At 46.2% G+C, this 9,281-nt stretch overlaps 1 protein-coding gene across 5 annotated transcripts in view; it reads right to left on the bottom strand.

The window, feature by feature from the left end:
* Nsd3 (nuclear receptor binding SET domain protein 3) overlaps nucleotides 1–5,095 on the bottom strand; it is a 108,178-nt gene extending 103,083 nt beyond the window's left edge. For 3 of the 5 annotated variants that reach the window (XM_013352004.2, XM_013352005.2, XM_026786959.1), the window contains exon 1: nucleotides 3,949–4,161. The gene's annotated coding sequence lies outside the window, so the exon portion shown is untranslated. Of the gene's footprint in view, nucleotides 1–3,948; nucleotides 4,355–4,696 lie in introns of those variants that run through there. The other 2 variants (XM_026786958.1, XM_005362459.2) reach the window with 2 other exon arrangements.
* Nucleotides 5,096–9,281: the final 4,186 nt, after the last annotated feature.

The following is a 9,281-nucleotide window of genomic DNA, read 5'->3' as shown; positions in this document are numbered from 1 at the left end:
TTTTTTTGGTTTTTCGAGACAGGGTTTCTCTGTGGCTTTGATTCTTAAAATAGCAAAAGAATGGTAAATTTAGCTGGACCTAATGGGGGATGCCTTTAATCCCAGCACTCAGGCAGAGGCAGAGGCAGATGAATCTCTGTGAGTCGGAGGCCAGCCTGGTCTATATAGGGAGTTCCAGGACAGCCAGAGTTACATAGTGACACCCTGACTTAAAGTTGTAGGTCCATATGCCTGCTGAGTAAAGCAAATCGGCAGTCAGAGCTGTGGTACACATAATGTCAGATACATGGAAGAACTGACGCAAGAGGATATCAAGTTTGAGGCCAGTTTGAGCAACTCACAATAAAATAAGAAAAGGCCACCTTTAATCCCAGCACTCGGGAGGCAGAGACAGGCAGATCTCTGTGAGTTTGAGGCCAGCCTGGCCTACAGAGCTAGTTCCAGGACAAGCCCCAAAAAGAAAAGAAACAAAAGGCCAAGGTGTAGTTGAGAGGCCTAGAATTATGAGTGTGAGCCCGATAAATATATGTGAGGAAATCCACCGAAACTGTCTAGGACACTCAAGACACTTCCAAGTAGTTACAGTGACAATGGGGGCACTATTCTTTTGAAATATCTTAAATAACAAGTATGTGTTATTCTTATGACTTTAAAGAAGAAATGAGCAGAAACAGTTTGCTGTCTGGGTTCTATAATTCAAAAGACCTATACTCAAATACCAGCTTGGTTATTTAAATATTGAAATATTGTAATGTTGTTATCTAACCTCTTTCTCCATTTGCAAAAAGCAGTTAGACATAGTGTCTCAGAAAACCATAGTGAAGATAGGGGAAAGCATGCACGCAGGTCACTAAGCATAGCACACAGCAAGAGGACAACTATTACTAGAGCTATTACTGTTGATTATGATTATTTTAAAATTCCAGAAACTATTGTCTTTAGAGTTACTTTGGACAGTTGGACCAAAACTAACTAGTTTTGTGGGCAATTAGCTTCCTTCATTCAAAATTTCTTTAATCTAACCATTATAAAACCATTCATTAATTTGCCACTCAGAGAAAAGGGAAGAGAGATGTAGTTTAGTTGGTGAAACGCCTGCTTAGCAAACATTAGAGCCCTAGAGGGACCCCTAGCACCCTGACATAAATGAGGCGTGCTAGCTCTAAACTATACTATCAGCAGTTCAAGATCAGAAGTTCAAGGTCAGCCTCAGCTACAGAGAAAGTTTGAGGCCAGCCTGGAATATATGAGAGAGTGTGTCTCACTACATAAATAAAAAGATATACCAGGGTCAAAGAGATGGCTCAGTGGTTAAAAACAGTAGCTGTTCTTCCAGAGGACCCAGGTTCAATTCCCAGCACCCACATGGCAGCTCACAACCATCCATATTTCCAATTCCAAGGGACCTGACACCCTCTTCTGGCCTCCACGAACACACAGACACATACAGGTAAAAACACTCGTACACAAAAAATAAAATAATTTTTAAAAATTTAGTAATCAGCACAGATTGTTATTTCAGGTGTTTAATAACTACGATAGACTTCTTCACTGAATGGATACCCATCCAAGGAACCCAGAACAGAGCACTCTAAGATGGCTCATTTGCGTTTCCAAATAGATGTTTTCTATTATAATACACAATTGCTCAGTTTCCTAAAAATGCCGGCATTAATAGTTCATGCACGTAAGTTTACTTAATTACAAATAAAATGCAAACCAAGAAAGAAAATACCTGCATCAAAATAAATTTCAAGAGCATGCTGAATGGCCTTTTTGAACTGAATTTGTCTCCAGAATTAAAAAATAAATAAATTCATACCATATATTGTCAAATCAAAATACCCCGCTATAAACCCAACATTTATGCCAAGTCTAATCTCAGAAAGCACCACTTCAACAACATTACATTTAAGTTTCCCACCAGACTCCATAAAAACCGAGAGAACATTACTATTAAGATTTGTTGCATCAGCCCGCAGTACAAATGGGCTGAGCCCATTACATAGGTATTAGAAAACAGTTTCACTACTCAGTCATGGGCTAAACTTTGGATTTATCACAATTATGGTTATTTTTTAAGTAGGGCACATACTGAATTCTTTTCAGTATGAAGAGAAAAGAGATTTCACCCAGTACTAATTGATCTACTTTGTCAAGATTCAGACCCTTAGTAACTATTCAGAATCATACAAGTAGTGACATTAAAGATTCACCGTAGCTTTCCTGAGAGTGACAGAACTTCCTACCCACCCACCCCCTAAACCCTGGCAACTCAATGAGGATCTAAGGATTATAAGTCACTTCACAGATCACAGTGCTGTGCTGAACTGGCATTTGGAGACTGTATTGAGCTAGCTACAGGAAAGCAAAGGGAAGAGGTGATAGAAAGCTGATTTGAAAAAAAAAAAGCATTATCCATAACAACATGCATTATTACCTAGCACCAGGAACATTTCTAATTTTCCAATATTCAAAATTAGGCAAGCAGATACAGGCTGATCTTCCCCACCCCTTCCGAAGAGCGCCCCAAGTAAAATAACCAATTCAATTTCCTTGTTTACTTAAAGAATTGAAAAAAAAATGTTGACTTGCTTCTGAGGTGTCTGAAACCAATCAATATTTAAGACTTTTCACAATCATGTTTGAAATAGGTTAGTAATGATTTCTTCAGTTAGTTAAAAAAAAAACAACTGTAATTTTAAATTTATAAAAAAGGGTTAAATTTTACACTGCAATTTATCCGTATGCTTCTTCTGCAACCAGAAGGAAGAAGGGGAAAAAAGGGAGAAGCAGCAAAACACACAAGATGGAAAACATCACTACCTTCTTTGGTGGTTATGAGCAATCGTAAATGACCCAAGAGCTAAGAGAAGTTCATGAATAGAAGGGAGGGGGGTGTAACAATGTGAACTGGTCGGCTCCAGATTCACGCAGATGTCGGGAGAGGAAAAGGAATTTATTTACACTGCAGTGCCTGGTAGCAAACATGGCTGCCCCTGCCCCCTTTAAATCTGAATAGTCTTCACTCCCTCACCAAAACCATCAAATTATGGCCATGTCTCTCCCTGTCTCCCTACCATAACACAAACACATCTCCTCTTCGCTCAGAACAGTAACACCCACACCGCCCTCATTTCACAACAATCACAACCCCATAACCACTAGCTTCTCTATTTCTCTAGCCTTGAAATACAAGACAGAATACACACAAATATAGGAACAAAAGGCTTTCCTTTCTAACACTTCAATAATCTCCATCCTTCTTTTCCTCACACTCCGGTGACGCCTGGTCGATAATTCTCATCCCTTCCAACACTCAGCTAGTGTCCTTTCCCTAGCCCAGTCGTATGTCTGTCTTCCAGTTTCCTGCGTCTATTTCCTATCCTCCTATTGCATCCTGACACAATCATTTCTCATCCCTATTTCCTAATCTTATCTTTTCCTCCACTTTGATTCACTAGTTTCTCCCTTGATTCCCAGGCGATGCCTCGTTCTCCATCAATCCCATCCCTTTCCCCCAAGTCTTCTAGTTTCCACATTCCATTCCAGACCTCCCTAATTTGCAGTCTACTGAGGTCTCTAATGTCCAATTCTAACTCTTCTTTCCCTCCCCCTCCCCCGTTTCCATCCTTATCCCCGCCCCCATCCCACCTCTACTCCCAATTCCCAGCTCAGCACCACTACATCATATCCCAAGCCTACCTGCCCCACCTCCCGATTCCTTCCACACCCACCTTACCATCTGCTCTTCCTTCCTCGAACCCTTCCAGGCCACCCCGCGGCACCTCCCCTTCCAGGATCTCACTCCATACCGGTGTCTGGGTCTTAGGTCGCCCCCACCCCAGGGAGCCTCCTCAGCCCTGACGCGCAACACACACACACACACATACAAGCACACACACACGCGCACACGCACACACACGCAGGCACACACAAGCACTTTACCTTCAGTTTGTTCCATTCTAACCCCCTGGCCGTGTCAGTACGATCACAGGAGAGACACGGAGGCCCGAAGTGGGGCTGGGTTGCCGGCAGCTGCCGGGACCGCGGGCGCAGGAGACGGAACCGAGCTAGGCCGCATGAAATCCTCGGACTAGATTTCCCCCGCGCCAAGCACCCTTGCCATGGCGGCCGGCACTGAGGAGGGCCACGGCCCGGCCGGCTGGGCTCGTTTGCGGGCAGACGGAAGGCTGCGGGCGACGCGGAGCGAAGGGGAGGCGGCCGGACGGGGGTCGCCGAGTAGCTGCTGGTGCCGGAGAGGAGCCGGAGGCTGGCGGCCCCGAAGGGCAGCGGGGACCCGGGGCTTCAATCGAAAGCTGCACACCTCTCCTAGGCGCCCAGCACACAGCCCCGGCCTCGGCCTCCGTCCGGATCTCCGTGCCGCCAGCTCCCGCCGCCGCCGCCGTCGCCGCCGCCGCCGCCGCCGCCTCCGCGCACAAAGCCCCCCCGCCCCGTTCGGCGGCGCCGCCGCCAAATCCTAGGTCCCTCATTGGCCACAGGCCGCGACGCCTGCCGGGAAATGCAGTCCTGAGCCCGGGCGCTGGGAGCAAAGGAGGAAGAGGCTCGTCAGCCGCTGAGAGGAGGGGCGCGCGAGAGTCTGGAGCCGACGCGAGACCGCAGGCGATGAGGCAGAGGGACAGGAAGGGCTGGTGCGGAGGGGCGGCCAGGTCGGGCCTGCGGGGCTAATACTTACTAAACGGCAGCACGTACTAGACGCCATATGGTACTCGAGTGACCCTGCTCTACAATTCCTAGACGTTAGGAAGACCCTAAGGAGCCGGACGAGGTTACGCAGAGCAGGGAGTGCTCGGGTTCGGGAGTCGCTGTCACTCTGACAGCTGTCAGCAGAGCGCCCGGCCCCCGGAGTCCCGACAAGGGGCTGCACTTTAGGACGAGAGTCTGAGCCAGGGCTGGCAGTCTCCCCTGCTGCCCCTCTGAGAGAAAGAAGGCTGCCAGGCTGCAAGCACTGGGGGCTTAGGGGGTGCCGAGCAGCGTCCGCGTCCGGCTCAGAAGGCACCCCGACCTCCTGGGCAGGCGCTGGACCCGGCTGCCCTCTTCCTGCCCGCACCGGGGCACAGAGGCTTGTGGGTAACCAGGAGGACGTCAGCGCGACTGCATCCCGGGCCGCGGGCCACAGCGAAGACTGCGGGCGGGTCACGTGCCCGGGCCCTGCGCTGCTCGGGGCCAGACCTCGGCACCGAGTGACGTGAGGGTATTTGTCCCTGAGCGATCACCCGAGAGAGAGGAAGGAGGCCGTGCTCTGCAAACCTCCAGCCCTCCCCGTTCTAGGAAATAGGAATGAAACAATGACAGGGCCGGGTAAACAGTCTCGAAGGGAGTGCAGAGGTAGTTTCCTGGGGCCTAGTGGTGATTACTTAGAACCATCAACCCAGAGACGTGAACTTACAAAAGGAACAGACGTAGCGATCAGATGAGGAAACCGATACACGCCCTTGCTTTCTGTTCCGAGAAGTCCAGAACCCTATCACTACCAAGTGTCATACTCTCGCCAGAGATACTACAGTGCTCGTGCGATTTGCTACCATGTCGGGAGATTTCTGATGTATTTCTTTCCAAATACCATCTTGGAAAATTTTTTGGAAGATTTTATAATTTTATGTTTTTGAGTGCGTGGTTCACGTGTATATCTCCGCGTCTTGTGCATGCCAGGGGAGGTCAGAAGAGGTGTCAGATCTGCTAGAACTGGTGGCATGGGTAAAGGTTGTGAGCAACCACGTGGGGTGCCCAACTCTGGTCTTCTGCAAGAGCCATCTCTCCAGCCCACCACCGCAAAATTTTACAAAATTTCTACATTTCAGTGATTTGACTTTTTTTGTTGTTTATTTTTATTTTGGGTTTGTTTGTTTTTTTTTTTTCAAGACAGGCTTCTCTGTAGTTTTGGAGCCTGTTCTGGAACTAGCTCTTGTAAACCAGGATGGCCTCAAACTCACAGGGATCCACCTGTCTCTGCCTTCCAAGTGCTGGAACTAAAGGTGTGCTCCACCACCACCCAGCTTGGGGGGTGGGGGTGGGGGTGGGGGGTTGTTGCTTTTCTGAGGCGTGTAACAGCCATGGCTTTCCTAAAACTCTCTGTAGACCAGGCTAGGCTCAAATTCAGAGAGCCTCCTGCCTCTGCCTCCAAGGTGCTGGGATTAAAGTGGTGCATCAACACCTCCGGGGCCAGTTCAGAGATTTTAATGGGCATTAAATGTGTATGTGTTTGTTAACGTGACTGCTAATACTAAGGGTAACACTGAAAGCAATCCAATTGATTTTATTTATTTAGTGAAATGTTTGAGACAGGGTCCCTGGCCATCCCAAAACTCTCTATGTAGGCCAGGACAGCCTCAAACTCATAGTTCTCCTGACTGCTTCCCGAGTGCTGGAATTAAGCCAGGTTGCCACCACTGGGGCTGGGGGGCATTACTATTAATTTTCTACATTATTTTAATTATTATTATGCCTGGCATGGAGGCACATGCCTTAAATCCCAGCACTTGGGAGGCAGAAGCAGGTGGATCTCTGAGTTCCAGGTCAGCCTGGTCTACAAAGCAAGTTCTAGACAGCCAGAGCTGTTATACAGAGAAAACCTGTCTAGGAAAAAAACCAAAACATTTTAATTTTTGTGTGTTAACATCAGAGGACGCTTGTGGGAGTTGATTCCAGGCTTTCACCATGTAAGCCACATTACTGAACCACCTCCCTAGCCTACTTTACAGTTAATCTGTAAAGTTTTGTTAACCAAAGATGGCCTTGAACTCCTGCCAATGTTCCAGCCTCAGCCTCCAGAGTACTGGGATTATAAACACAACCCACCATTCCCAGCTAATCTGTAACCATTTTCTATTTATTCTTACTCATTTATTTTGAGATGGGGCTTGCTATGTGGCCCCGGCTCGTTTCCAACTGGACTCAGGAATTCTTTCCTCAGCCTACCCAGTGGCTGGGATCACAGTCTAGGAGTCCCGGGCCAGGCTTTCCACTATTTTAACCTATCCTTCAGTATTACTACAACTTAAAGAAGCCACAACTGCACTTACGAATAGGGAAATGTGTAAAATAAGGGTGAGCCAGGGAAGTGATGTGGACCTGGCCTGATCCTCTCCCAGCCCTCTCCACTTCCCTCCTCCTGTAACGCTCTCGCTTTTCAATCAGGCATTTGGATTTCCCATCTGAGGAGCTCATAAATGCCCCTTAGAGATTTTATTGAGGGAAGTAGGCACACATAATGCCTATGTTTTCAACATCTAGCATATTCTGAGGTTCAAGAACATGCTTACTCTTTTCGTAGTAAATGAGCAAACAGGTCATTAAGACAGAAGCAGAATAGGTTTCTCGGAGTTATGGCAGTAAAAACTTTTGGGGGCTTCTCTTCTGAAAAATTTTTTAGATAAATAGATAAATTTACATTTATCCTAAAATCCAAATGTCAAGCCCGATAAAATATACAAACCTGGAGAGAGTATTCACTGCTTTAAAGAAATGGACTTCATAAAAAGCGGTTTTACCCCCTCCCGATTTTTAAGAATTGGATTGCTTGCTGACTTGTGACCATGCTAGAAAATCTACTTTGTGTTTCAAATATTGGGTATGGGCTAGTTCAGCTGGCTTACAAATACTTAATAAATCTTGCTGTGCTTGTTTGTAAGTGAATATAATACATGGATAAGAAATTTTCCAGTATTAAATATCTCACTGTGAGACAACAGGAATGTTTTTGCATCCTTTATTAATCTTTTCTGTAAGAGTACATGTTTATGATAATGCAATGGTTCACTTTGAAATCAATATTAAAATTATTATCGTAGAGCTTATAATTTTACCATTAGAATTTTCAGGGGGAGAAAAGAAAGCTTTAGCCTGGTGTGGTGATCAGGAGGATCTCAGTGAGTTTGAGGATAGCCAGGTTCACATAGGGAATTCCAGGCCAGCCAGGGCTACACAGTGAGACCCAGTCTGAAGGCAGGGAAGAAGAGGGTAAGTTTTGTAAATTTTAATTCTTGAAGATCAACTGTGAAACTAAACCCCTATGTGGAAAGTTGTGGGACATGCACAAAGGGACCCCTAGCGGCCAAACTGAAACATTTGCTTATTTTAAATAGTCCATTCGGTTCAGTTGAAATATACTTTTGTGGATTAAAAGCGGCCTGCATTTCTTTTTTCTTTTCCCTTTTTTGGTTCTTTTGAAACAGGATCCTGCTGTGTAGCCCTAGCTGCCTTGGAACTCACTTTGTAGATCATGCTGACCTCGAACTCACAGAGATCCGCCTGGGTTTGACTCTCATGTACTGGGATAAAAGGCTGTGCTACCGCGCCTGGCCCTCAGAAACTATTCTATTTTGTTCAGCCCATAATTTGACCAGATTTGTCAGAGAGAGAAAGGTTGAGAAAAATTTGAGCCAGGCATGGTGGTACACATCTTTACATGCAAGCAGTCGGGAGGTAAATATACACAACATGTTCTGTTCTGCCAGAACTACATAGTGAAGTCCTGTCTCAACCTTAAACAAAGCCTGGTGGTGGTGGCGCATGCCCAGCACTCAGGAGGCAGAGACAGGAGGATCCCTGTGAGTTTGAGGCTAGCCTGTCCACAGAATTCCAGGACAGGCTTCAAAGCTACAGAGAAACCCTGTCTCAAAAACACACACAAAAAAAAAATTAAAAATAAATGTAAAAGCCCAAGTCGGTCGTAGTGGTGCACAATTGTAATCTAAGCACTCAGAAGGCAGGCAGAAATTTCAGGGGCTCAAGACCATTTTCTGCTATCTATTAAGTTCCAGACTGGCCTCTGCTACATAAGATTGGGAAAAATAAATAAATAAATATGAAAAAATAAAAGCTGAACAAATGGGAACACGCAAACTTTCAGAACGTTCACTTTCCAAAGGTGGCTTAGTCACCGCTCCCTCCCCCCCAGGAACTAAAGTCTCCCCAAACCTGCAATGCTTACCTTATTTAACAGCTACTTTAGAATATGTTTTAAATGTTGAGATTTCTACACAAACCAGTAATAAGCGACAACATTAAGAAACCAATTTCTTTAGTGAAATTCAAATTCCATATGACGATTCCAGCAGCCTTCCAACCTTCGACCCTGCAGAAGAAAGATGTTTCCCTTCCCAAGGCTGTCCCTTCTGCTACCCGGACCTCACAATCTCCTCCGCCAACCAGAGACCTCTAGGCAGTTTCAGAGTTTGAGTGGACATAGGGACAGAAGAAAAACCATCGAAGCGATGTCACTATTGACTCCGAGATGGGTTATCAAGTCGACTATCAGA

Source organism: Microtus ochrogaster, linkage group LG7_11 (genome assembly GCF_000317375.1).
Source record: "Microtus ochrogaster isolate Prairie Vole_2 linkage group LG7_11, MicOch1.0, whole genome shotgun sequence".
Classification (NCBI taxonomy): domain Eukaryota; kingdom Metazoa; phylum Chordata; class Mammalia; order Rodentia; family Cricetidae; genus Microtus; species Microtus ochrogaster.
The sequence above is the reverse complement of the archived record's forward strand: the minus strand, read 5'-3'. Positions and strand labels throughout refer to the sequence as shown.